The sequence below is a fragment of the Salmo salar genome, chromosome 08 (genome assembly GCF_965601325.2).
Source record: "Salmo salar chromosome 08, fSalSal1, whole genome shotgun sequence".
Lineage (NCBI taxonomy): Eukaryota > Metazoa > Chordata > Actinopteri > Salmoniformes > Salmonidae > Salmo > Salmo salar.
Genome location: NC_138298.1, coordinates 2436537 through 2459294, shown reverse-complemented (window position 1 = coordinate 2459294; position 22758 = coordinate 2436537). Strand labels below are relative to the sequence as shown.

General features: G+C 42.8%; 54 non-coding genes and 2 pseudogenes across 54 annotated transcripts; all 56 read right to left on the bottom strand.

Annotated features, from left to right (window-relative positions):
• Positions 1-102: 102 nt before the first annotated feature.
• Positions 103-221, bottom strand: LOC145855542 (5S ribosomal RNA). Its single transcript, XR_014376430.1, has one exon. It is a non-coding gene; the product is annotated as a 5S ribosomal RNA (ribosomal RNA).
• A 139-nt stretch (positions 222-360) lies between these two features.
• LOC145885991 (5S ribosomal RNA) lies at positions 361-479 on the bottom strand. The gene has a single exon (XR_014397574.1). It is a non-coding gene; the product is annotated as a 5S ribosomal RNA (ribosomal RNA).
• Positions 480-888: 409 nt separating this feature from the next.
• On the bottom strand, positions 889-1007 carry LOC145855541 (5S ribosomal RNA). Its single transcript, XR_014376429.1, has one exon. It is a non-coding gene; the product is annotated as a 5S ribosomal RNA (ribosomal RNA).
• Positions 1008-1146: 139 nt separating this feature from the next.
• On the bottom strand, positions 1147-1265 carry LOC145855540 (5S ribosomal RNA). Its single transcript, XR_014376428.1, has one exon. It is a non-coding gene; the product is annotated as a 5S ribosomal RNA (ribosomal RNA).
• A 409-nt stretch (positions 1266-1674) lies between these two features.
• LOC145855539 (5S ribosomal RNA) lies at positions 1675-1793 on the bottom strand. The gene has a single exon (XR_014376427.1). It is a non-coding gene; the product is annotated as a 5S ribosomal RNA (ribosomal RNA).
• A 139-nt stretch (positions 1794-1932) lies between these two features.
• LOC145885989 (5S ribosomal RNA) lies at positions 1933-2051 on the bottom strand. Its single transcript, XR_014397573.1, has one exon. It is a non-coding gene; the product is annotated as a 5S ribosomal RNA (ribosomal RNA).
• Positions 2052-2460: 409 nt separating this feature from the next.
• On the bottom strand, positions 2461-2579 carry LOC145855538 (5S ribosomal RNA). Its single transcript, XR_014376426.1, has one exon. It is a non-coding gene; the product is annotated as a 5S ribosomal RNA (ribosomal RNA).
• Positions 2580-2718: 139 nt separating this feature from the next.
• LOC145885988 (5S ribosomal RNA) lies at positions 2719-2837 on the bottom strand. The gene has a single exon (XR_014397572.1). It is a non-coding gene; the product is annotated as a 5S ribosomal RNA (ribosomal RNA).
• A 409-nt stretch (positions 2838-3246) lies between these two features.
• Positions 3247-3365, bottom strand: LOC145855537 (5S ribosomal RNA). The gene has a single exon (XR_014376425.1). It is a non-coding gene; the product is annotated as a 5S ribosomal RNA (ribosomal RNA).
• A 139-nt stretch (positions 3366-3504) lies between these two features.
• LOC145885986 (5S ribosomal RNA) lies at positions 3505-3623 on the bottom strand. Its single transcript, XR_014397570.1, has one exon. It is a non-coding gene; the product is annotated as a 5S ribosomal RNA (ribosomal RNA).
• A 409-nt stretch (positions 3624-4032) lies between these two features.
• LOC145855536 (5S ribosomal RNA) lies at positions 4033-4151 on the bottom strand. The gene has a single exon (XR_014376424.1). It is a non-coding gene; the product is annotated as a 5S ribosomal RNA (ribosomal RNA).
• A 409-nt stretch (positions 4152-4560) lies between these two features.
• Positions 4561-4679, bottom strand: LOC145855535 (5S ribosomal RNA). The gene has a single exon (XR_014376423.1). It is a non-coding gene; the product is annotated as a 5S ribosomal RNA (ribosomal RNA).
• A 139-nt stretch (positions 4680-4818) lies between these two features.
• LOC145885985 (5S ribosomal RNA) lies at positions 4819-4937 on the bottom strand. Its single transcript, XR_014397569.1, has one exon. It is a non-coding gene; the product is annotated as a 5S ribosomal RNA (ribosomal RNA).
• Positions 4938-5346: 409 nt separating this feature from the next.
• LOC145855533 (5S ribosomal RNA) lies at positions 5347-5465 on the bottom strand. The gene has a single exon (XR_014376421.1). It is a non-coding gene; the product is annotated as a 5S ribosomal RNA (ribosomal RNA).
• Positions 5466-5604: 139 nt separating this feature from the next.
• On the bottom strand, positions 5605-5723 carry LOC145885984 (5S ribosomal RNA). Its single transcript, XR_014397568.1, has one exon. It is a non-coding gene; the product is annotated as a 5S ribosomal RNA (ribosomal RNA).
• A 409-nt stretch (positions 5724-6132) lies between these two features.
• On the bottom strand, positions 6133-6251 carry LOC145855532 (5S ribosomal RNA). The gene has a single exon (XR_014376420.1). It is a non-coding gene; the product is annotated as a 5S ribosomal RNA (ribosomal RNA).
• Positions 6252-6390: 139 nt separating this feature from the next.
• LOC145885983 (5S ribosomal RNA) lies at positions 6391-6509 on the bottom strand. The gene has a single exon (XR_014397567.1). It is a non-coding gene; the product is annotated as a 5S ribosomal RNA (ribosomal RNA).
• A 409-nt stretch (positions 6510-6918) lies between these two features.
• Positions 6919-7037, bottom strand: LOC145855531 (5S ribosomal RNA). Its single transcript, XR_014376419.1, has one exon. It is a non-coding gene; the product is annotated as a 5S ribosomal RNA (ribosomal RNA).
• A 139-nt stretch (positions 7038-7176) lies between these two features.
• On the bottom strand, positions 7177-7295 carry LOC145885982 (5S ribosomal RNA). The gene has a single exon (XR_014397566.1). It is a non-coding gene; the product is annotated as a 5S ribosomal RNA (ribosomal RNA).
• A 409-nt stretch (positions 7296-7704) lies between these two features.
• On the bottom strand, positions 7705-7823 carry LOC145855530 (5S ribosomal RNA). Its single transcript, XR_014376418.1, has one exon. It is a non-coding gene; the product is annotated as a 5S ribosomal RNA (ribosomal RNA).
• A 139-nt stretch (positions 7824-7962) lies between these two features.
• Positions 7963-8081, bottom strand: LOC145855529 (5S ribosomal RNA). Its single transcript, XR_014376416.1, has one exon. It is a non-coding gene; the product is annotated as a 5S ribosomal RNA (ribosomal RNA).
• Positions 8082-8490: 409 nt separating this feature from the next.
• Positions 8491-8609, bottom strand: LOC145855528 (5S ribosomal RNA). Its single transcript, XR_014376415.1, has one exon. It is a non-coding gene; the product is annotated as a 5S ribosomal RNA (ribosomal RNA).
• Positions 8610-8748: 139 nt separating this feature from the next.
• LOC145885981 (5S ribosomal RNA) lies at positions 8749-8867 on the bottom strand. Its single transcript, XR_014397565.1, has one exon. It is a non-coding gene; the product is annotated as a 5S ribosomal RNA (ribosomal RNA).
• Positions 8868-9276: 409 nt separating this feature from the next.
• Positions 9277-9395, bottom strand: LOC145855527 (5S ribosomal RNA). The gene has a single exon (XR_014376414.1). It is a non-coding gene; the product is annotated as a 5S ribosomal RNA (ribosomal RNA).
• A 139-nt stretch (positions 9396-9534) lies between these two features.
• Positions 9535-9653, bottom strand: LOC145885980 (5S ribosomal RNA). The gene has a single exon (XR_014397564.1). It is a non-coding gene; the product is annotated as a 5S ribosomal RNA (ribosomal RNA).
• A 409-nt stretch (positions 9654-10062) lies between these two features.
• LOC145855526 (5S ribosomal RNA) lies at positions 10063-10181 on the bottom strand. The gene has a single exon (XR_014376413.1). It is a non-coding gene; the product is annotated as a 5S ribosomal RNA (ribosomal RNA).
• Positions 10182-10320: 139 nt separating this feature from the next.
• On the bottom strand, positions 10321-10439 carry LOC145885979 (5S ribosomal RNA). The gene has a single exon (XR_014397563.1). It is a non-coding gene; the product is annotated as a 5S ribosomal RNA (ribosomal RNA).
• Positions 10440-10848: 409 nt separating this feature from the next.
• On the bottom strand, positions 10849-10967 carry LOC145855525 (5S ribosomal RNA). The gene has a single exon (XR_014376412.1). It is a non-coding gene; the product is annotated as a 5S ribosomal RNA (ribosomal RNA).
• A 139-nt stretch (positions 10968-11106) lies between these two features.
• On the bottom strand, positions 11107-11225 carry LOC145852174 (5S ribosomal RNA). Its single transcript, XR_014374028.1, has one exon. It is a non-coding gene; the product is annotated as a 5S ribosomal RNA (ribosomal RNA).
• Positions 11226-11634: 409 nt separating this feature from the next.
• LOC145855523 (5S ribosomal RNA) lies at positions 11635-11753 on the bottom strand. Its single transcript, XR_014376411.1, has one exon. It is a non-coding gene; the product is annotated as a 5S ribosomal RNA (ribosomal RNA).
• A 409-nt stretch (positions 11754-12162) lies between these two features.
• LOC145855521 (5S ribosomal RNA) lies at positions 12163-12281 on the bottom strand. Its single transcript, XR_014376409.1, has one exon. It is a non-coding gene; the product is annotated as a 5S ribosomal RNA (ribosomal RNA).
• A 139-nt stretch (positions 12282-12420) lies between these two features.
• Positions 12421-12539, bottom strand: LOC145885978 (5S ribosomal RNA). The gene has a single exon (XR_014397562.1). It is a non-coding gene; the product is annotated as a 5S ribosomal RNA (ribosomal RNA).
• A 409-nt stretch (positions 12540-12948) lies between these two features.
• On the bottom strand, positions 12949-13067 carry LOC145855520 (5S ribosomal RNA). The gene has a single exon (XR_014376408.1). It is a non-coding gene; the product is annotated as a 5S ribosomal RNA (ribosomal RNA).
• Positions 13068-13206: 139 nt separating this feature from the next.
• LOC145855519 (5S ribosomal RNA) lies at positions 13207-13325 on the bottom strand. The gene has a single exon (XR_014376407.1). It is a non-coding gene; the product is annotated as a 5S ribosomal RNA (ribosomal RNA).
• Positions 13326-13734: 409 nt separating this feature from the next.
• Positions 13735-13853, bottom strand: LOC145855518 (5S ribosomal RNA). Its single transcript, XR_014376406.1, has one exon. It is a non-coding gene; the product is annotated as a 5S ribosomal RNA (ribosomal RNA).
• A 139-nt stretch (positions 13854-13992) lies between these two features.
• On the bottom strand, positions 13993-14111 carry LOC145885977 (5S ribosomal RNA). Its single transcript, XR_014397561.1, has one exon. It is a non-coding gene; the product is annotated as a 5S ribosomal RNA (ribosomal RNA).
• Positions 14112-14520: 409 nt separating this feature from the next.
• Positions 14521-14639, bottom strand: LOC145855517 (5S ribosomal RNA). The gene has a single exon (XR_014376405.1). It is a non-coding gene; the product is annotated as a 5S ribosomal RNA (ribosomal RNA).
• Positions 14640-14778: 139 nt separating this feature from the next.
• Positions 14779-14897, bottom strand: LOC145885975 (5S ribosomal RNA). Its single transcript, XR_014397559.1, has one exon. It is a non-coding gene; the product is annotated as a 5S ribosomal RNA (ribosomal RNA).
• Positions 14898-15306: 409 nt separating this feature from the next.
• On the bottom strand, positions 15307-15425 carry LOC145855516 (5S ribosomal RNA). The gene has a single exon (XR_014376404.1). It is a non-coding gene; the product is annotated as a 5S ribosomal RNA (ribosomal RNA).
• Positions 15426-15564: 139 nt separating this feature from the next.
• On the bottom strand, positions 15565-15683 carry LOC145885974 (5S ribosomal RNA). Its single transcript, XR_014397558.1, has one exon. It is a non-coding gene; the product is annotated as a 5S ribosomal RNA (ribosomal RNA).
• A 409-nt stretch (positions 15684-16092) lies between these two features.
• Positions 16093-16211, bottom strand: LOC145855515 (5S ribosomal RNA). Its single transcript, XR_014376403.1, has one exon. It is a non-coding gene; the product is annotated as a 5S ribosomal RNA (ribosomal RNA).
• Positions 16212-16350: 139 nt separating this feature from the next.
• LOC145852173 (5S ribosomal RNA) lies at positions 16351-16469 on the bottom strand. Its single transcript, XR_014374027.1, has one exon. It is a non-coding gene; the product is annotated as a 5S ribosomal RNA (ribosomal RNA).
• Positions 16470-16878: 409 nt separating this feature from the next.
• On the bottom strand, positions 16879-16997 carry LOC145855514 (5S ribosomal RNA). The gene has a single exon (XR_014376402.1). It is a non-coding gene; the product is annotated as a 5S ribosomal RNA (ribosomal RNA).
• Positions 16998-17136: 139 nt separating this feature from the next.
• On the bottom strand, positions 17137-17255 carry LOC145885973 (5S ribosomal RNA). Its single transcript, XR_014397557.1, has one exon. It is a non-coding gene; the product is annotated as a 5S ribosomal RNA (ribosomal RNA).
• A 409-nt stretch (positions 17256-17664) lies between these two features.
• LOC145855513 (5S ribosomal RNA) lies at positions 17665-17783 on the bottom strand. Its single transcript, XR_014376401.1, has one exon. It is a non-coding gene; the product is annotated as a 5S ribosomal RNA (ribosomal RNA).
• A 139-nt stretch (positions 17784-17922) lies between these two features.
• Positions 17923-18041, bottom strand: LOC145852171 (5S ribosomal RNA). The gene has a single exon (XR_014374025.1). It is a non-coding gene; the product is annotated as a 5S ribosomal RNA (ribosomal RNA).
• Positions 18042-18450: 409 nt separating this feature from the next.
• Positions 18451-18569, bottom strand: LOC145855512 (5S ribosomal RNA). Its single transcript, XR_014376400.1, has one exon. It is a non-coding gene; the product is annotated as a 5S ribosomal RNA (ribosomal RNA).
• A 409-nt stretch (positions 18570-18978) lies between these two features.
• On the bottom strand, positions 18979-19097 carry LOC145855510 (5S ribosomal RNA). The gene has a single exon (XR_014376398.1). It is a non-coding gene; the product is annotated as a 5S ribosomal RNA (ribosomal RNA).
• Positions 19098-19506: 409 nt separating this feature from the next.
• On the bottom strand, positions 19507-19625 carry LOC145855509 (5S ribosomal RNA). The gene has a single exon (XR_014376397.1). It is a non-coding gene; the product is annotated as a 5S ribosomal RNA (ribosomal RNA).
• A 409-nt stretch (positions 19626-20034) lies between these two features.
• LOC145855508 (5S ribosomal RNA) lies at positions 20035-20153 on the bottom strand. Its single transcript, XR_014376396.1, has one exon. It is a non-coding gene; the product is annotated as a 5S ribosomal RNA (ribosomal RNA).
• A 139-nt stretch (positions 20154-20292) lies between these two features.
• Positions 20293-20411, bottom strand: LOC145853003 (uncharacterized; annotated as a pseudogene).
• Positions 20412-20820: 409 nt separating this feature from the next.
• On the bottom strand, positions 20821-20939 carry LOC145855507 (5S ribosomal RNA). The gene has a single exon (XR_014376395.1). It is a non-coding gene; the product is annotated as a 5S ribosomal RNA (ribosomal RNA).
• A 139-nt stretch (positions 20940-21078) lies between these two features.
• LOC145885972 (5S ribosomal RNA) lies at positions 21079-21197 on the bottom strand. Its single transcript, XR_014397556.1, has one exon. It is a non-coding gene; the product is annotated as a 5S ribosomal RNA (ribosomal RNA).
• A 409-nt stretch (positions 21198-21606) lies between these two features.
• On the bottom strand, positions 21607-21715 carry LOC145853440 (uncharacterized; annotated as a pseudogene).
• Positions 21716-22124: 409 nt separating this feature from the next.
• On the bottom strand, positions 22125-22243 carry LOC145855506 (5S ribosomal RNA). The gene has a single exon (XR_014376394.1). It is a non-coding gene; the product is annotated as a 5S ribosomal RNA (ribosomal RNA).
• Positions 22244-22382: 139 nt separating this feature from the next.
• On the bottom strand, positions 22383-22501 carry LOC145885971 (5S ribosomal RNA). Its single transcript, XR_014397555.1, has one exon. It is a non-coding gene; the product is annotated as a 5S ribosomal RNA (ribosomal RNA).
• Positions 22502-22758: the final 257 nt, after the last annotated feature.

The following is a 22758-nucleotide window of genomic DNA, read 5'->3' as shown; positions in this document are numbered from 1 at the left end:
TAAAAAGGCAGGAAGCTGCATTTAGTCAATTCATCATTAAATGCTTACTACAAGGCAGTGTTGCTGATGAAATAGTGCAGGGGCACACCCTCGTGGACAAAATGCTTACAGCACCTGGTATTCCCAGGCGGTCTCCCATCCAAGTACTAACCAGGCCCGACCCTGCTTAGCTTCCGAGATCAGACGAGATCGGGCGTACCCAGGCTGGTATGGCCGTAAGCGAGAAACAATCTCTTGCTACAACATATATAGTCAAAGTGAGTCTGATAAAACAGACATTTAGTCAATTCATCATTAAATGCTTAATACAAGGCAGTGTTGCTGATGAAATAGTGCAAGAGCACACCCTCGTGGACAAAATGCTTACAGCACCTGGTATTCCCAGGCGGTCTCCCATCCAAGTACTAACCAGGCCCGACCCTGCTTAGCTTCCGAGATCAGACGAGATTGGGCGTACCCAGGCTGGTATGGCCGTAAGCGAGAAACAACCTCTTGCTACAACATATATAGTCAAAGTGAGTGTGATAAACAGACATTGCATTTTCACCAATTAGATAAGCAGCTTGAACTTTGTGTCACTGAAAAAGTAGAAGAAATTACAAACACTGTTCCCATCACTTTTTAGCACAGGTAGTTGGATAAAATACAAACTTTATTTCCTTTCATCATTTGAACAGGGCAAAGGAGCACAAAGCACACACAAGCTGCATTCAGCAACAATATTCTTGTTTGTCTTATAAATACAAGGCAGATGCTAATTGAAAACACAAGGAAATTTGATCCTATTAAAAAGGCAGGAAGCTGCATTTAGTCAATTCATCATTAAATGCTTACTACAAGGCAGTGTTGCTGATGAAATAGTGCAGGGGCACACCCTCGTGGACAAAATGCTTACAGCACCTGGTATTCCCAGGCGGTCTCCCATCCAAGTACTAACCAGGCCCGACCCTGCTTAGCTTCCGAGATCAGACGAGATCGGGCGTACCCAGGCTGGTATGGCCGTAAGCGAGAAACAATCGCTTGCTACAACATATATAGTCAAAGTGAGTCTGATAAAACAGACATTTAGTCAATTCATCATTAAATGCTTAATACAAGGCAGTGTTGCTGATGAAATAGTGCAAGAGCACACCCTCGTGGACAAAATGCTTACAGCACCTGGTATTCCCAGGCGGTCTCCCATCCAAGTACTAACCAGGCCCGACCCTGCTTAGCTTCCGAGATCAGACGAGATCGGGCGTACCCAGGCTGGTATGGCCGTAAGCGAGAAACAATCTCTTGCTACAACATATATAGTCAAAGTGAGTGTGATAAACAGACATTGCATTTTCACCAATTAGATAAGCAGCTTGAACTTTGTGTCACTGAAAAAGTAGAAGAAATTACAAACACTGTTCCCATCACTTTTTAGCACAGGTAGTTGGATAAAATACAAACTTTATTTCCTTTCATCATTTGAACAGGGCAAAGGAGCACAAAGCACACACAAGCTGCATTCAGCAACAATATTCTTGTTTGTCTTATAAATACAAGGCAGATGCTAATTGAAAACACAAGGAAATTTGATCCTATTAAAAAGGCAGGAAGCTGCATTTAGTCAATTCATCATTAAATGCTTACTACAAGGCAGTGTTGCTGATGAAATAGTGCAGGGGCACACCCTCGTGGACAAAATGCTTACAGCACCTGGTATTCCCAGGCGGTCTCCCATCCAAGTACTAACCAGGCCCGACCCTGCTTAGCTTCCGAGATCAGACGAGATCGGGCGTACCCAGGCTGGTATGGCCGTAAGCGAGAAACAATCTCTTGCTACAACATATATAGTCAAAGTGAGTCTGATAAAACAGACATTTAGTCAATTCATCATTAAATGCTTAATACAAGGCAGTGTTGCTGATGAAATAGTGCAAGAGCACACCCTCGTGGACAAAATGCTTACAGCACCTGGTATTCCCAGGCGGTCTCCCATCCAAGTACTAACCAGGCCCGACCCTGCTTAGCTTCCGAGATCAGACGAGATTGGGCGTACCCAGGCTGGTATGGCCGTAAGCGAGAAACAACCTCTTGCTACAACATATATAGTCAAAGTGAGTGTGATAAACAGACATTGCATTTTCACCAATTAGATAAGCAGCTTGAACTTTGTGTCACTGAAAAAGTAGAAGAAATTACAAACACTGTTCCCATCACTTTTTAGCACAGGTAGTTGGATAAAATACAAACTTTATTTCCTTTCATCATTTGAACAGGGCAAAGGAGCACAAAGCACACACAAGCTGCATTCAGCAACAATATTCTTGTTTGTCTTATAAATACAAGGCAGATGCTAATTGAAAACACAAGGAAATTTGATCCTATTAAAAAGGCAGGAAGCTGCATTTAGTCAATTCATCATTAAATGCTTACTACAAGGCAGTGTTGCTGATGAAATAGTGCAGGGGCACACCCTCGTGGACAAAATGCTTACAGCACCTGGTATTCCCAGGCGGTCTCCCATCCAAGTACTAACCAGGCCCGACCCTGCTTAGCTTCCGAGATCAGACGAGATCGGGCGTACCCAGGCTGGTATGGCCGTAAGCGAGAAACAATCTCTTGCTACAACATATATAGTCAAAGTGAGTCTGATAAAACAGACATTTAGTCAATTCATCATTAAATGCTTAATACAAGGCAGTGTTGCTGATGAAATAGTGCAAGAGCACACCCTCGTGGACAAAATGCTTACAGCACCTGGTATTCCCAGGCGGTCTCCCATCCAAGTACTAACCAGGCCCGACCCTGCTTAGCTTCCGAGATCAGACGAGATTGGGCGTACCCAGGCTGGTATGGCCGTAAGCGAGAAACAACCTCTTGCTACAACATATATAGTCAAAGTGAGTGTGATAAACAGACATTGCATTTTCACCAATTAGATAAGCAGCTTGAACTTTGTGTCACTGAAAAAGTAGAAGAAATTACAAACACTGTTCCCATCACTTTTTAGCACAGGTAGTTGGATAAAATACAAACTTTATTTCCTTTCATCATTTGAACAGGGCAAAGGAGCACAAAGCACACACAAGCTGCATTCAGCAACAATATTCTTGTTTGTCTTATAAATACAAGGCAGATGCTAATTGAAAACACAAGGAAATTTGATCCTATTAAAAAGGCAGGAAGCTGCATTTAGTCAATTCATCATTAAATGCTTACTACAAGGCAGTGTTGCTGATGAAATAGTGCAGGGGCACACCCTCGTGGACAAAATGCTTACAGCACCTGGTATTCCCAGGCGGTCTCCCATCCAAGTACTAACCAGGCCCGACCCTGCTTAGCTTCCGAGATCAGACGAGATCGGGCGTACCCAGGCTGGTATGGCCGTAAGCGAGAAACAATCTCTTGCTACAACATATATAGTCAAAGTGAGTCTGATAAAACAGACATTTAGTCAATTCATCATTAAATGCTTAATACAAGGCAGTGTTGCTGATGAAATAGTGCAAGAGCACACCCTCGTGGACAAAATGCTTACAGCACCTGGTATTCCCAGGCGGTCTCCCATCCAAGTACTAACCAGGCCCGACCCTGCTTAGCTTCCGAGATCAGACGAGATTGGGCGTACCCAGGCTGGTATGGCCGTAAGCGAGAAACAACCTCTTGCTACAACATATATAGTCAAAGTGAGTGTGATAAACAGACATTGCATTTTCACCAATTAGATAAGCAGCTTGAACTTTGTGTCACTGAAAAAGTAGAAGAAATTACAAACACTGTTCCCATCACTTTTTAGCACAGGTAGTTGGATAAAATACAAACTTTATTTCCTTTCATCATTTGAACAGGGCAAAGGAGCACAAAGCACACACAAGCTGCATTCAGCAACAATATTCTTGTTTGTCTTATAAATACAAGGCAGATGCTAATTGAAAACACAAGGAAATTTGATCCTATTAAAAAGGCAGGAAGCTGCATTTAGTCAATTCATCATTAAATGCTTACTACAAGGCAGTGTTGCTGATGAAATAGTGCAGGGGCACACCCTCGTGGACAAAATGCTTACAGCACCTGGTATTCCCAGGCGGTCTCCCATCCAAGTACTAACCAGGCCCGACCCTGCTTAGCTTCCGAGATCAGACGAGATCGGGCGTACCCAGGCTGGTATGGCCGTAAGCGAGAAACAATCTCTTGCTACAACATATATAGTCAAAGTGAGTGTGATAAACAGACATTGCATTTTCACCAATTAGATAAGCAGCTTGAACTTTGTGTCACTGAAAAAGTAGAAGAAATTACAAACACTGTTCCCATCACTTTTTAGCACAGGTAGTTGGATAAAATACAAACTTTATTTCCTTTCATCATTTGAACAGGGCAAAGGAGCACAAAGCACACACAAGCTGCATTCAGCAACAATATTCTTGTTTGTCTTATAAATACAAGGCAGATGCTAATTGAAAACACAAGGAAATTTGATCCTATTAAAAAGGCAGGAAGCTGCATTTAGTCAATTCATCATTAAATGCTTACTACAAGGCAGTGTTGCTGATGAAATAGTGCAGGGGCACACCCTCGTGGACAAAATGCTTACAGCACCTGGTATTCCCAGGCGGTCTCCCATCCAAGTACTAACCAGGCCCGACCCTGCTTAGCTTCCGAGATCAGACGAGATCGGGCGTACCCAGGCTGGTATGGCCGTAAGCGAGAAACAATCTCTTGCTACAACATATATAGTCAAAGTGAGTCTGATAAAACAGACATTTAGTCAATTCATCATTAAATGCTTAATACAAGGCAGTGTTGCTGATGAAATAGTGCAAGAGCACACCCTCGTGGACAAAATGCTTACAGCACCTGGTATTCCCAGGCGGTCTCCCATCCAAGTACTAACCAGGCCCGACCCTGCTTAGCTTCCGAGATCAGACGAGATTGGGCGTACCCAGGCTGGTATGGCCGTAAGCGAGAAACAACCTCTTGCTACAACATATATAGTCAAAGTGAGTGTGATAAACAGACATTGCATTTTCACCAATTAGATAAGCAGCTTGAACTTTGTGTCACTGAAAAAGTAGAAGAAATTACAAACACTGTTCCCATCACTTTTTAGCACAGGTAGTTGGATAAAATACAAACTTTATTTCCTTTCATCATTTGAACAGGGCAAAGGAGCACAAAGCACACACAAGCTGCATTCAGCAACAATATTCTTGTTTGTCTTATAAATACAAGGCAGATGCTAATTGAAAACACAAGGAAATTTGATCCTATTAAAAAGGCAGGAAGCTGCATTTAGTCAATTCATCATTAAATGCTTACTACAAGGCAGTGTTGCTGATGAAATAGTGCAGGGGCACACCCTCGTGGACAAAATGCTTACAGCACCTGGTATTCCCAGGCGGTCTCCCATCCAAGTACTAACCAGGCCCGACCCTGCTTAGCTTCCGAGATCAGACGAGATCGGGCGTACCCAGGCTGGTATGGCCGTAAGCGAGAAACAATCTCTTGCTACAACATATATAGTCAAAGTGAGTCTGATAAAACAGACATTTAGTCAATTCATCATTAAATGCTTAATACAAGGCAGTGTTGCTGATGAAATAGTGCAAGAGCACACCCTCGTGGACAAAATGCTTACAGCACCTGGTATTCCCAGGCGGTCTCCCATCCAAGTACTAACCAGGCCCGACCCTGCTTAGCTTCCGAGATCAGACGAGATTGGGCGTACCCAGGCTGGTATGGCCGTAAGCGAGAAACAACCTCTTGCTACAACATATATAGTCAAAGTGAGTGTGATAAACAGACATTGCATTTTCACCAATTAGATAAGCAGCTTGAACTTTGTGTCACTGAAAAAGTAGAAGAAATTACAAACACTGTTCCCATCACTTTTTAGCACAGGTAGTTGGATAAAATACAAACTTTATTTCCTTTCATCATTTGAACAGGGCAAAGGAGCACAAAGCACACACAAGCTGCATTCAGCAACAATATTCTTGTTTGTCTTATAAATACAAGGCAGATGCTAATTGAAAACACAAGGAAATTTGATCCTATTAAAAAGGCAGGAAGCTGCATTTAGTCAATTCATCATTAAATGCTTACTACAAGGCAGTGTTGCTGATGAAATAGTGCAGGGGCACACCCTCGTGGACAAAATGCTTACAGCACCTGGTATTCCCAGGCGGTCTCCCATCCAAGTACTAACCAGGCCCGACCCTGCTTAGCTTCCGAGATCAGACGAGATCGGGCGTACCCAGGCTGGTATGGCCGTAAGCGAGAAACAATCTCTTGCTACAACATATATAGTCAAAGTGAGTCTGATAAAACAGACATTTAGTCAATTCATCATTAAATGCTTAATACAAGGCAGTGTTGCTGATGAAATAGTGCAAGAGCACACCCTCGTGGACAAAATGCTTACAGCACCTGGTATTCCCAGGCGGTCTCCCATCCAAGTACTAACCAGGCCCGACCCTGCTTAGCTTCCGAGATCAGACGAGATTGGGCGTACCCAGGCTGGTATGGCCGTAAGCGAGAAACAACCTCTTGCTACAACATATATAGTCAAAGTGAGTGTGATAAACAGACATTGCATTTTCACCAATTAGATAAGCAGCTTGAACTTTGTGTCACTGAAAAAGTAGAAGAAATTACAAACACTGTTCCCATCACTTTTTAGCACAGGTAGTTGGATAAAATACAAACTTTATTTCCTTTCATCATTTGAACAGGGCAAAGGAGCACAAAGCACACACAAGCTGCATTCAGCAACAATATTCTTGTTTGTCTTATAAATACAAGGCAGATGCTAATTGAAAACACAAGGAAATTTGATCCTATTAAAAAGGCAGGAAGCTGCATTTAGTCAATTCATCATTAAATGCTTACTACAAGGCAGTGTTGCTGATGAAATAGTGCAGGGGCACACCCTCGTGGACAAAATGCTTACAGCACCTGGTATTCCCAGGCGGTCTCCCATCCAAGTACTAACCAGGCCCGACCCTGCTTAGCTTCCGAGATCAGACGAGATCGGGCGTACCCAGGCTGGTATGGCCGTAAGCGAGAAACAATCTCTTGCTACAACATATATAGTCAAAGTGAGTCTGATAAAACAGACATTTAGTCAATTCATCATTAAATGCTTAATACAAGGCAGTGTTGCTGATGAAATAGTGCAAGAGCACACCCTCGTGGACAAAATGCTTACAGCACCTGGTATTCCCAGGCGGTCTCCCATCCAAGTACTAACCAGGCCCGACCCTGCTTAGCTTCCGAGATCAGACGAGATTGGGCGTACCCAGGCTGGTATGGCCGTAAGCGAGAAACAACCTCTTGCTACAACATATATAGTCAAAGTGAGTGTGATAAACAGACATTGCATTTTCACCAATTAGATAAGCAGCTTGAACTTTGTGTCACTGAAAAAGTAGAAGAAATTACAAACACTGTTCCCATCACTTTTTAGCACAGGTAGTTGGATAAAATACAAACTTTATTTCCTTTCATCATTTGAACAGGGCAAAGGAGCACAAAGCACACACAAGCTGCATTCAGCAACAATATTCTTGTTTGTCTTATAAATACAAGGCAGATGCTAATTGAAAACACAAGGAAATTTGATCCTATTAAAAAGGCAGGAAGCTGCATTTAGTCAATTCATCATTAAATGCTTACTACAAGGCAGTGTTGCTGATGAAATAGTGCAGGGGCACACCCTCGTGGACAAAATGCTTACAGCACCTGGTATTCCCAGGCGGTCTCCCATCCAAGTACTAACCAGGCCCGACCCTGCTTAGCTTCCGAGATCAGACGAGATCGGGCGTACCCAGGCTGGTATGGCCGTAAGCGAGAAACAATCTCTTGCTACAACATATATAGTCAAAGTGAGTCTGATAAAACAGACATTTAGTCAATTCATCATTAAATGCTTAATACAAGGCAGTGTTGCTGATGAAATAGTGCAAGAGCACACCCTCGTGGACAAAATGCTTACAGCACCTGGTATTCCCAGGCGGTCTCCCATCCAAGTACTAACCAGGCCCGACCCTGCTTAGCTTCCGAGATCAGACGAGATCGGGCGTACCCAGGCTGGTATGGCCGTAAGCGAGAAACAACCTCTTGCTACAACATATATAGTCAAAGTGAGTGTGATAAACAGACATTGCATTTTCACCAATTAGATAAGCAGCTTGAACTTTGTGTCACTGAAAAAGTAGAAGAAATTACAAACACTGTTCCCATCACTTTTTAGCACAGGTAGTTGGATAAAATACAAACTTTATTTCCTTTCATCATTTGAACAGGGCAAAGGAGCACAAAGCACACACAAGCTGCATTCAGCAACAATATTCTTGTTTGTCTTATAAATACAAGGCAGATGCTAATTGAAAACACAAGGAAATTTGATCCTATTAAAAAGGCAGGAAGCTGCATTTAGTCAATTCATCATTAAATGCTTACTACAAGGCAGTGTTGCTGATGAAATAGTGCAGGGGCACACCCTCGTGGACAAAATGCTTACAGCACCTGGTATTCCCAGGCGGTCTCCCATCCAAGTACTAACCAGGCCCGACCCTGCTTAGCTTCCGAGATCAGACGAGATCGGGCGTACCCAGGCTGGTATGGCCGTAAGCGAGAAACAATCTCTTGCTACAACATATATAGTCAAAGTGAGTCTGATAAAACAGACATTTAGTCAATTCATCATTAAATGCTTAATACAAGGCAGTGTTGCTGATGAAATAGTGCAAGAGCACACCCTCGTGGACAAAATGCTTACAGCACCTGGTATTCCCAGGCGGTCTCCCATCCAAGTACTAACCAGGCCCGACCCTGCTTAGCTTCCGAGATCAGACGAGATTGGGCGTACCCAGGCTGGTATGGCCGTAAGCGAGAAACAACCTCTTGCTACAACATATATAGTCAAAGTGAGTGTGATAAACAGACATTGCATTTTCACCAATTAGATAAGCAGCTTGAACTTTGTGTCACTGAAAAAGTAGAAGAAATTACAAACACTGTTCCCATCACTTTTTAGCACAGGTAGTTGGATAAAATACAAACTTTATTTCCTTTCATCATTTGAACAGGGCAAAGGAGCACAAAGCACACACAAGCTGCATTCAGCAACAATATTCTTGTTTGTCTTATAAATACAAGGCAGATGCTAATTGAAAACACAAGGAAATTTGATCCTATTAAAAAGGCAGGAAGCTGCATTTAGTCAATTCATCATTAAATGCTTACTACAAGGCAGTGTTGCTGATGAAATAGTGCAGGGGCACACCCTCGTGGACAAAATGCTTACAGCACCTGGTATTCCCAGGCGGTCTCCCATCCAAGTACTAACCAGGCCCGACCCTGCTTAGCTTCCGAGATCAGACGAGATCGGGCGTACCCAGGCTGGTATGGCCGTAAGCGAGAAACAATCTCTTGCTACAACATATATAGTCAAAGTGAGTCTGATAAAACAGACATTTAGTCAATTCATCATTAAATGCTTAATACAAGGCAGTGTTGCTGATGAAATAGTGCAAGAGCACACCCTCGTGGACAAAATGCTTACAGCACCTGGTATTCCCAGGCGGTCTCCCATCCAAGTACTAACCAGGCCCGACCCTGCTTAGCTTCCGAGATCAGACGAGATTGGGCGTACCCAGGCTGGTATGGCCGTAAGCGAGAAACAACCTCTTGCTACAACATATATAGTCAAAGTGAGTGTGATAAACAGACATTGCATTTTCACCAATTAGATAAGCAGCTTGAACTTTGTGTCACTGAAAAAGTAGAAGAAATTACAAACACTGTTCCCATCACTTTTTAGCACAGGTAGTTGGATAAAATACAAACTTTATTTCCTTTCATCATTTGAACAGGGCAAAGGAGCACAAAGCACACACAAGCTGCATTCAGCAACAATATTCTTGTTTGTCTTATAAATACAAGGCAGATGCTAATTGAAAACACAAGGAAATTTGATCCTATTAAAAAGGCAGGAAGCTGCATTTAGTCAATTCATCATTAAATGCTTACTACAAGGCAGTGTTGCTGATGAAATAGTGCAGGGGCACACCCTCGTGGACAAAATGCTTACAGCACCTGGTATTCCCAGGCGGTCTCCCATCCAAGTACTAACCAGGCCCGACCCTGCTTAGCTTCCGAGATCAGACGAGATCGGGCGTACCCAGGCTGGTATGGCCGTAAGCGAGAAACAATCTCTTGCTACAACATATATAGTCAAAGTGAGTCTGATAAAACAGACATTTAGTCAATTCATCATTAAATGCTTAATACAAGGCAGTGTTGCTGATGAAATAGTGCAAGAGCACACCCTCGTGGACAAAATGCTTACAGCACCTGGTATTCCCAGGCGGTCTCCCATCCAAGTACTAACCAGGCCCGACCCTGCTTAGCTTCCGAGATCAGACGAGATTGGGCGTACCCAGGCTGGTATGGCCGTAAGCGAGAAACAACCTCTTGCTACAACATATATAGTCAAAGTGAGTGTGATAAACAGACATTGCATTTTCACCAATTAGATAAGCAGCTTGAACTTTGTGTCACTGAAAAAGTAGAAGAAATTACAAACACTGTTCCCATCACTTTTTAGCACAGGTAGTTGGATAAAATACAAACTTTATTTCCTTTCATCATTTGAACAGGGCAAAGGAGCACAAAGCACACACAAGCTGCATTCAGCAACAATATTCTTGTTTGTCTTATAAATACAAGGCAGATGCTAATTGAAAACACAAGGAAATTTGATCCTATTAAAAAGGCAGGAAGCTGCATTTAGTCAATTCATCATTAAATGCTTACTACAAGGCAGTGTTGCTGATGAAATAGTGCAGGGGCACACCCTCGTGGACAAAATGCTTACAGCACCTGGTATTCCCAGGCGGTCTCCCATCCAAGTACTAACCAGGCCCGACCCTGCTTAGCTTCCGAGATCAGACGAGATCGGGCGTACCCAGGCTGGTATGGCCGTAAGCGAGAAACAATCTCTTGCTACAACATATATAGTCAAAGTGAGTCTGATAAAACAGACATTTAGTCAATTCATCATTAAATGCTTAATACAAGGCAGTGTTGCTGATGAAATAGTGCAAGAGCACACCCTCGTGGACAAAATGCTTACAGCACCTGGTATTCCCAGGCGGTCTCCCATCCAAGTACTAACCAGGCACGACCCTGCTTAGCTTCCGAGATCAGACGAGATTGGGCGTACCCAGGCTGGTATGGCCGTAAGCGAGAAACAACCTCTTGCTACAACATATATAGTCAAAGTGAGTGTGATAAACAGACATTGCATTTTCACCAATTAGATAAGCAGCTTGAACTTTGTGTCACTGAAAAAGTAGAAGAAATTACAAACACTGTTCCCATCACTTTTTAGCACAGGTAGTTGGATAAAATACAAACTTTATTTCCTTTCATCATTTGAACAGGGCAAAGGAGCACAAAGCACACACAAGCTGCATTCAGCAACAATATTCTTGTTTGTCTTATAAATACAAGGCAGATGCTAATTGAAAACACAAGGAAATTTGATCCTATTAAAAAGGCAGGAAGCTGCATTTAGTCAATTCATCATTAAATGCTTACTACAAGGCAGTGTTGCTGATGAAATAGTGCAGGGGCACACCCTCGTGGACAAAATGCTTACAGCACCTGGTATTCCCAGGCGGTCTCCCATCCAAGTACTAACCAGGCCCGACCCTGCTTAGCTTCCGAGATCAGACGAGATCGGGCGTACCCAGGCTGGTATGGCCGTAAGCGAGAAACAATCTCTTGCTACAACATATATAGTCAAAGTGAGTGTGATAAACAGACATTGCATTTTCACCAATTAGATAAGCAGCTTGAACTTTGTGTCACTGAAAAAGTAGAAGAAATTACAAACACTGTTCCCATCACTTTTTAGCACAGGTAGTTGGATAAAATACAAACTTTATTTCCTTTCATCATTTGAACAGGGCAAAGGAGCACAAAGCACACACAAGCTGCATTCAGCAACAATATTCTTGTTTGTCTTATAAATACAAGGCAGATGCTAATTGAAAACACAAGGAAATTTGATCCTATTAAAAAGGCAGGAAGCTGCATTTAGTCAATTCATCATTAAATGCTTACTACAAGGCAGTGTTGCTGATGAAATAGTGCAGGGGCACACCCTCGTGGACAAAATGCTTACAGCACCTGGTATTCCCAGGCGGTCTCCCATCCAAGTACTAACCAGGCCCGACCCTGCTTAGCTTCCGAGATCAGACGAGATCGGGCGTACCCAGGCTGGTATGGCCGTAAGCGAGAAACAATCTCTTGCTACAACATATATAGTCAAAGTGAGTCTGATAAAACAGACATTTAGTCAATTCATCATTAAATGCTTAATACAAGGCAGTGTTGCTGATGAAATAGTGCAAGAGCACACCCTCGTGGACAAAATGCTTACAGCACCTGGTATTCCCAGGCGGTCTCCCATCCAAGTACTAACCAGGCCCGACCCTGCTTAGCTTCCGAGATCAGACGAGATTGGGCGTACCCAGGCTGGTATGGCCGTAAGCGAGAAACAACCTCTTGCTACAACATATATAGTCAAAGTGAGTGTGATAAACAGACATTGCATTTTCACCAATTAGATAAGCAGCTTGAACTTTGTGTCACTGAAAAAGTAGAAGAAATTACAAACACTGTTCCCATCACTTTTTAGCACAGGTAGTTGGATAAAATACAAACTTTATTTCCTTTCATCATTTGAACAGGGCAAAGGAGCACAAAGCACACACAAGCTGCATTCAGCAACAATATTCTTGTTTGTCTTATAAATACAAGGCAGATGCTAATTGAAAACACAAGGAAATTTGATCCTATTAAAAAGGCAGGAAGCTGCATTTAGTCAATTCATCATTAAATGCTTACTACAAGGCAGTGTTGCTGATGAAATAGTGCAGGGGCACACCCTCGTGGACAAAATGCTTACAGCACCTGGTATTCCCAGGCGGTCTCCCATCCAAGTACTAACCAGGCCCGACCCTGCTTAGCTTCCGAGATCAGACGAGATCGGGCGTACCCAGGCTGGTATGGCCGTAAGCGAGAAACAATCTCTTGCTACAACATATATAGTCAAAGTGAGTCTGATAAAACAGACATTTAGTCAATTCATCATTAAATGCTTAATACAAGGCAGTGTTGCTGATGAAATAGTGCAAGAGCACACCCTCGTGGACAAAATGCTTACAGCACCTGGTATTCCCAGGCGGTCTCCCATCCAAGTACTAACCAGGCCCGACCCTGCTTAGCTTCCGAGATCAGACGAGATCGGGCGTACCCAGGCTGGTATGGCCGTAAGCGAGAAACAACCTCTTGCTACAACATATATAGTCAAAGTGAGTGTGATAAACAGACATTGCATTTTCACCAATTAGATAAGCAGCTTGAACTTTGTGTCACTGAAAAAGTAGAAGAAATTACAAACACTGTTCCCATCACTTTTTAGCACAGGTAGTTGGATAAAATACAAACTTTATTTCCTTTCATCATTTGAACAGGGCAAAGGAGCACAAAGCACACACAAGCTGCATTCAGCAACAATATTCTTGTTTGTCTTATAAATACAAGGCAGATGCTAATTGAAAACACAAGGAAATTTGATCCTATTAAAAAGGCAGGAAGCTGCATTTAGTCAATTCATCATTAAATGCTTACTACAAGGCAGTGTTGCTGATGAAATAGTGCAGGGGCACACCCTCGTGGACAAAATGCTTACAGCACCTGGTATTCCCAGGCGGTCTCCCATCCAAGTACTAACCAGGCCCGACCCTGCTTAGCTTCCGAGATCAGACGAGATCGGGCGTACCCAGGCTGGTATGGCCGTAAGCGAGAAACAATCTCTTGCTACAACATATATAGTCAAAGTGAGTCTGATAAAACAGACATTTAGTCAATTCATCATTAAATGCTTAATACAAGGCAGTGTTGCTGATGAAATAGTGCAAGAGCACACCCTCGTGGACAAAATGCTTACAGCACCTGGTATTCCCAGGCGGTCTCCCATCCAAGTACTAACCAGGCCCGACCCTGCTTAGCTTCCGAGATCAGACGAGATTGGGCGTACCCAGGCTGGTATGGCCGTAAGCGAGAAACAACCTCTTGCTACAACATATATAGTCAAAGTGAGTGTGATAAACAGACATTGCATTTTCACCAATTAGATAAGCAGCTTGAACTTTGTGTCACTGAAAAAGTAGAAGAAATTACAAACACTGTTCCCATCACTTTTTAGCACAGGTAGTTGGATAAAATACAAACTTTATTTCCTTTCATCATTTGAACAGGGCAAAGGAGCACAAAGCACACACAAGCTGCATTCAGCAACAATATTCTTGTTTGTCTTATAAATACAAGGCAGATGCTAATTGAAAACACAAGGAAATTTGATCCTATTAAAAAGGCAGGAAGCTGCATTTAGTCAATTCATCATTAAATGCTTACTACAAGGCAGTGTTGCTGATGAAATAGTGCAGGGGCACACCCTCGTGGACAAAATGCTTACAGCACCTGGTATTCCCAGGCGGTCTCCCATCCAAGTACTAACCAGGCCCGACCCTGCTTAGCTTCCGAGATCAGACGAGATCGGGCGTACCCAGGCTGGTATGGCCGTAAGCGAGAAACAATCTCTTGCTACAACATATATAGTCAAAGTGAGTCTGATAAAACAGACATTTAGTCAATTCATCATTAAATGCTTAATACAAGGCAGTGTTGCTGATGAAATAGTGCAAGAGCACACCCTCGTGGACAAAATGCTTACAGCACCTGGTATTCCCAGGCGGTCTCCCATCCAAGTACTAACCAGGCCCGACCCTGCTTAGCTTCCGAGATCAGACGAGATTGGGCGTACCCAGGCTGGTATGGCCGTAAGCGAGAAACAACCTCTTGCTACAACATATATAGTCAAAGTGAGTGTGATAAACAGACATTGCATTTTCACCAATTAGATAAGCAGCTTGAACTTTGTGTCACTGAAAAAGTAGAAGAAATTACAAACACTGTTCCCATCACTTTTTAGCACAGGTAGTTGGATAAAATACAAACTTTATTTCCTTTCATCATTTGAACAGGGCAAAGGAGCACAAAGCACACACAAGCTGCATTCAGCAACAATATTCTTGTTTGTCTTATAAATACAAGGCAGATGCTAATTGAAAACACAAGGAAATTTGATCCTATTAAAAAGGCAGGAAGCTGCATTTAGTCAATTCATCATTAAATGCTTACTACAAGGCAGTGTTGCTGATGAAATAGTGCAGGGGCACACCCTCGTGGACAAAATGCTTACAGCACCTGGTATTCCCAGGCGGTCTCCCATCCAAGTACTAACCAGGCCCGACCCTGCTTAGCTTCCGAGATCAGACGAGATCGGGCGTACCCAGGCTGGTATGGCCGTAAGCGAGAAACAATCTCTTGCTACAACATATATAGTCAAAGTGAGTCTGATAAAACAGACATTTAGTCAATTCATCATTAAATGCTTAATACAAGGCAGTGTTGCTGATGAAATAGTGCAAGAGCACACCCTCGTGGACAAAATGCTTACAGCACCTGGTATTCCCAGGCGGTCTCCCATCCAAGTACTAACCAGGCCCGACCCTGCTTAGCTTCCGAGATCAGACGAGATTGGGCGTACCCAGGCTGGTATGGCCGTAAGCGAGAAACAACCTCTTGCTACAACATATATAGTCAAAGTGAGTGTGATAAACAGACATTGCATTTTCACCAATTAGATAAGCAGCTTGAACTTTGTGTCACTGAAAAAGTAGAAGAAATTACAAACACTGTTCCCATCACTTTTTAGCACAGGTAGTTGGATAAAATACAAACTTTATTTCCTTTCATCATTTGAACAGGGCAAAGGAGCACAAAGCACACACAAGCTGCATTCAGCAACAATATTCTTGTTTGTCTTATAAATACAAGGCAGATGCTAATTGAAAACACAAGGAAATTTGATCCTATTAAAAAGGCAGGAAGCTGCATTTAGTCAATTCATCATTAAATGCTTACTACAAGGCAGTGTTGCTGATGAAATAGTGCAGGGGCACACCCTCGTGGACAAAATGCTTACAGCACCTGGTATTCCCAGGCGGTCTCCCATCCAAGTACTAACCAGGCCCGACCCTGCTTAGCTTCCGAGATCAGACGAGATCGGGCGTACCCAGGCTGGTATGGCCGTAAGCGAGAAACAATCTCTTGCTACAACATATATAGTCAAAGTGAGTCTGATAAAACAGACATTTAGTCAATTCATCATTAAATGCTTAATACAAGGCAGTGTTGCTGATGAAATAGTGCAAGAGCACACCCTCGTGGACAAAATGCTTACAGCACCTGGTATTCCCAGGCGGTCTCCCATCCAAGTACTAACCAGGCACGACCCTGCTTAGCTTCCGAGATCAGACGAGATTGGGCGTACCCAGGCTGGTATGGCCGTAAGCGAGAAACAACCTCTTGCTACAACATATATAGTCAAAGTGAGTGTGATAAACAGACATTGCATTTTCACCAATTAGATAAGCAGCTTGAACTTTGTGTCACTGAAAAAGTAGAAGAAATTACAAACACTGTTCCCATCACTTTTTAGCACAGGTAGTTGGATAAAATACAAACTTTATTTCCTTTCATCATTTGAACAGGGCAAAGGAGCACAAAGCACACACAAGCTGCATTCAGCAACAATATTCTTGTTTGTCTTATAAATACAAGGCAGATGCTAATTGAAAACACAAGGAAATTTGATCCTATTAAAAAGGCAGGAAGCTGCATTTAGTCAATTCATCATTAAATGCTTACTACAAGGCAGTGTTGCTGATGAAATAGTGCAGGGGCACACCCTCGTGGACAAAATGCTTACAGCACCTGGTATTCCCAGGCGGTCTCCCATCCAAGTACTAACCAGGCCCGACCCTGCTTAGCTTCCGAGATCAGACGAGATCGGGCGTACCCAGGCTGGTATGGCCGTAAGCGAGAAACAATCTCTTGCTACAACATATATAGTCAAAGTGAGTCTGATAAAACAGACATTTAGTCAATTCATCATTAAATGCTTAATACAAGGCAGTGTTGCTGATGAAATAGTGCAAGAGCACACCCTCGTGGACAAAATGCTTACAGCACCTGGTATTCCCAGGCGGTCTCCCATCCAAGTACTAACCAGGCCCGACCCTGCTTAGCTTCCGAGATCAGACGAGATTGGGCGTACCCAGGCTGGTATGGCCGTAAGCGAGAAACAACCTCTTGCTACAACATATATAGTCAAAGTGAGTGTGATAAACAGACATTGCATTTTCACCAATTAGATAAGCAGCTTGAACTTTGTGTCACTGAAAAAGTAGAAGAAATTACAAACACTGTTCCCATCACTTTTTAGCACAGGTAGTTGGATAAAATACAAACTTTATTTCCTTTCATCATTTGAACAGGGCAAAGGAGCACAAAGCACACACAAGCTGCATTCAGCAACAATATTCTTGTTTGTCTTATAAATACAAGGCAGATGCTAATTGAAAACACAAGGAAATTTGATCCTATTAAAAAGGCAGGAAGCTGCATTTAGTCAATTCATCATTAAATGCTTACTACAAGGCAGTGTTGCTGATGAAATAGTGCAGGGGCACACCCTCGTGGACAAAATGCTTACAGCACCTGGTATTCCCAGGCGGTCTCCCATCCAAGTACTAACCAGGCCCGACCCTGCTTAGCTTCCGAGATCAGACGAGATCGGGCGTACCCAGGCTGGTATGGCCGTAAGCGAGAAACAATCTCTTGCTACAACATATATAGTCAAAGTGAGTCTGATAAAACAGACATTTAGTCAATTCATCATTAAATGCTTAATACAAGGCAGTGTTGCTGATGAAATAGTGCAAGAGCACACCCTCGTGGACAAAATGCTTACAGCACCTGGTATTCCCAGGCGGTCTCCCATCCAAGTACTAACCAGGCACGACCCTGCTTAGCTTCCGAGATCAGACGAGATTGGGCGTACCCAGGCTGGTATGGCCGTAAGCGAGAAACAACCTCTTGCTACAACATATATAGTCAAAGTGAGTGTGATAAACAGACATTGCATTTTCACCAATTAGATAAGCAGCTTGAACTTTGTGTCACTGAAAAAGTAGAAGAAATTACAAACACTGTTCCCATCACTTTTTAGCACAGGTAGTTGGATAAAATACAAACTTTATTTCCTTTCATCATTTGAACAGGGCAAAGGAGCACAAAGCACACACAAGCTGCATTCAGCAACAATATTCTTGTTTGTCTTATAAATACAAGGCAGATGCTAATTGAAAACACAAGGAAATTTGATCCTATTAAAAAGGCAGGAAGCTGCATTTAGTCAATTCATCATTAAATGCTTACTACAAGGCAGTGTTGCTGATGAAATAGTGCAGGGGCACACCCTCGTGGACAAAATGCTTACAGCACCTGGTATTCCCAGGCGGTCTCCCATCCAAGTACTAACCAGGCCCGACCCTGCTTAGCTTCCGAGATCAGACGAGATCGGGCGTACCCAGGCTGGTATGGCCGTAAGCGAGAAACAATCTCTTGCTACAACATATATAGTCAAAGTGAGTGTGATAAACAGACATTGCATTTTCACCAATTAGATAAGCAGCTTGAACTTTGTGTCACTGAAAAAGTAGAAGAAATTACAAACACTGTTCCCATCACTTTTTAGCACAGGTAGTTGGATAAAATACAAACTTTATTTCCTTTCATCATTTGAACAGGGCAAAGGAGCACAAAGCACACACAAGCTGCATTCAGCAACAATATTCTTGTTTGTCTTATAAATACAAGGCAGATGCTAATTGAAAACACAAGGAAATTTGATCCTATTAAAAAGGCAGGAAGCTGCATTTAGTCAATTCATCATTAAATGCTTACTACAAGGCAGTGTTGCTGATGAAATAGTGCAGGGGCACACCCTCGTGGACAAAATGCTTACAGCACCTGGTATTCCCAGGCGGTCTCCCATCCAAGTACTAACCAGGCCCGACCCTGCTTAGCTTCCGAGATCAGACGAGATCGGGCGTACCCAGGCTGGTATGGCCGTAAGCGAGAAACAATCTCTTGCTACAACATATATAGTCAAAGTGAGTGTGATAAACAGACATTGCATTTTCACCAATTAGATAAGCAGCTTGAACTTTGTGTCACTGAAAAAGTAGAAGAAATTACAAACACTGTTCCCATCACTTTTTAGCACAGGTAGTTGGATAAAATACAAACTTTATTTCCTTTCATCATTTGAACAGGGCAAAGGAGCACAAAGCACACACAAGCTGCATTCAGCAACAATATTCTTGTTTGTCTTATAAATACAAGGCAGATGCTAATTGAAAACACAAGGAAATTTGATCCTATTAAAAAGGCAGGAAGCTGCATTTAGTCAATTCATCATTAAATGCTTACTACAAGGCAGTGTTGCTGATGAAATAGTGCAGGGGCACACCCTCGTGGACAAAATGCTTACAGCACCTGGTATTCCCAGGCGGTCTCCCATCCAAGTACTAACCAGGCCCGACCCTGCTTAGCTTCCGAGATCAGACGAGATCGGGCGTACCCAGGCTGGTATGGCCGTAAGCGAGAAACAATCTCTTGCTACAACATATATAGTCAAAGTGAGTGTGATAAACAGACATTGCATTTTCACCAATTAGATAAGCAGCTTGAACTTTGTGTCACTGAAAAAGTAGAAGAAATTACAAACACTGTTCCCATCACTTTTTAGCACAGGTAGTTGGATAAAATACAAACTTTATTTCCTTTCATCATTTGAACAGGGCAAAGGAGCACAAAGCACACACAAGCTGCATTCAGCAACAATATTCTTGTTTGTCTTATAAATACAAGGCAGATGCTAATTGAAAACACAAGGAAATTTGATCCTATTAAAAAGGCAGGAAGCTGCATTTAGTCAATTCATCATTAAATGCTTACTACAAGGCAGTGTTGCTGATGAAATAGTGCAGGGGCACACCCTCGTGGACAAAATGCTTACAGCACCTGGTATTCCCAGGCGGTCTCCCATCCAAGTACTAACCAGGCCCGACCCTGCTTAGCTTCCGAGATCAGACGAGATCGGGCGTACCCAGGCTGGTATGGCCGTAAGCGAGAAACAATCTCTTGCTACAACATATATAGTCAAAGTGAGTCTGATAAAACAGACATTTAGTCAATTCATCATTAAATGCTTAATACAAGGCAGTGTTGCTGATGAAATAGTGCAAGAGCACACCCTCGTGGACAAAATGGTTACAGCACCTGGTATTCCCAGGCGGTCTCCCATCCAAGTACTAACCAGGCACGACCCTGCTTAGCTTCCGAGATCAGACGAGATTGGGCGTACCCAGGCTGGTATGGCCGTAAGCGAGAAACAACCTCTTGCTACAACATATATAGTCAAAGTGAGTGTGATAAACAGACATTGCATTTTCACCAATTAGATAAGCAGCTTGAACTTTGTGTCACTGAAAAAGTAGAAGAAATTACAAACACTGTTCCCATCACTTTTTAGCACAGGTAGTTGGATAAAATACAAACTTTATTTCCTTTCATCATTTGAACAGGGCAAAGGAGCACAAAGCACACACAAGCTGCATTCAGCAACAATATTCTTGTTTGTCTTATAAATACAAGGCAGATGCTAATTGAAAACACAAGGAAATTTGATCCTATTAAAAAGGCAGGAAGCTGCATTTAGTCAATTCATCATTAAATGCTTACTACAAGGCAGTGTTGCTGATGAAATAGTGCAGGGGCACACCCTCGTGGACAAAATGCTTACAGCACCTGGTATTCCCAGGCGGTCTCCCATCCAAGTACTAACCAGGCCCGACCCTGCTTAGCTTCCGAGATCAGACGAGATCGGGCGTACCCAGGCTGGTATGGCCGTAAGCGAGAAACAATCTCTTGCTACAACATATATAGTCAAAGTGAGTCTGATAAAACAGACATTTAGTCAATTCATCATTAAATGCTTAATACAAGGCAGTGTTGCTGATGAAATAGTGCAAGAGCACACCCTCGTGGACAAAATGCTTACAGCACCTGGTATTCCCAGGCGGTCTCCCATCCAAGTACTAACCAGGCCCGACCCTGCTTAGCTTCCGAGATCAGACGAGATTGGGCGTACCCAGGCTGGTATGGCCGTAAGCGAGAAACAACCTCTTGCTACAACATATATAGTCAAAGTGAGTGTGATAAACAGACATTGCATTTTCACCAATTAGATAAGCAGCTTGAACTTTGTGTCACTGAAAAAGTAGAAGAAATTACAAACACTGTTCCCATCACTTTTTAGCACAGGTAGTTGGATAAAATACAAACTTTATTTCCTTTCATCATTTGAACAGGGCAAAGGAGCACAAAGCACACACAAGCTGCATTCAGCAACAATATTCTTGTTTGTCTTATAAATACAAGGCAGATGCTAATTGAAAACACAAGGAAATTTGATCCTATTAAAAAGGCAGGAAGCTGCATTTAGTCAATTCATCATTAAATGCTTACTACAAGGCAGTGTTGCTGATGAAATAGTGCAGGGGCACACCCTCGTGGACAAAATGCTTACAGCACCTGGTATTCCCAGGCGGTCTCCCATCCAAGTACTAACCAGGCCCGACCCTGCTTAGCTTCCGAGATCAGACGTACCCAGGCTGGTATGGCCGTAAGCGAGAAACAATCTCTTGCTACAACATATATAGTCAAAGTGAGTGTGATAAACAGACATTGCATTTTCACCAATTAGATAAGCAGCTTGAACTTTGTGTCACTGAAAAAGTAGAAGAAATTACAAACACTGTTCCCATCACTTTTTAGCACAGGTAGTTGGATAAAATACAAACTTTATTTCCTTTCATCATTTGAACAGGGCAAAGGAGCACAAAGCACACACAAGCTGCATTCAGCAACAATATTCTTGTTTGTCTTATAAATACAAGGCAGATGCTAATTGAAAACACAAGGAAATTTGATCCTATTAAAAAGGCAGGAAGCTGCATTTAGTCAATTCATCATTAAATGCTTACTACAAGGCAGTGTTGCTGATGAAATAGTGCAGGGGCACACCCTCGTGGACAAAATGCTTACAGCACCTGGTATTCCCAGGCGGTCTCCCATCCAAGTACTAACCAGGCCCGACCCTGCTTAGCTTCCGAGATCAGACGAGATCGGGCGTACCCAGGCTGGTATGGCCGTAAGCGAGAAACAATCTCTTGCTACAACATATATAGTCAAAGTGAGTCTGATAAAACAGACATTTAGTCAATTCATCATTAAATGCTTAATACAAGGCAGTGTTGCTGATGAAATAGTGCAAGAGCACACCCTCGTGGACAAAATGCTTACAGCACCTGGTATTCCCAGGCGGTCTCCCATCCAAGTACTAACCAGGCCCGACCCTGCTTAGCTTCCGAGATCAGACGAGATTGGGCGTACCCAGGCTGGTATGGCCGTAAGCGAGAAACAACCTCTTGCTACAACATATATAGTCAAAGTGAGTGTGATAAACAGACATTGCATTTTCACCAATTAGATAAGCAGCTTGAACTTTGTGTCACTGAAAAAGTAGAAGAAATTACAAACACTGTTCCCATCACTTTTTAGCACAGGTAGTTGGATAAAATACAAACTTTATTTCCTTTCATCATTTGAACAGGGCAAAGGAGCACAAAGCACACACAAGCTGCATTCAGCAACAATATTCTTGTTTGTCTT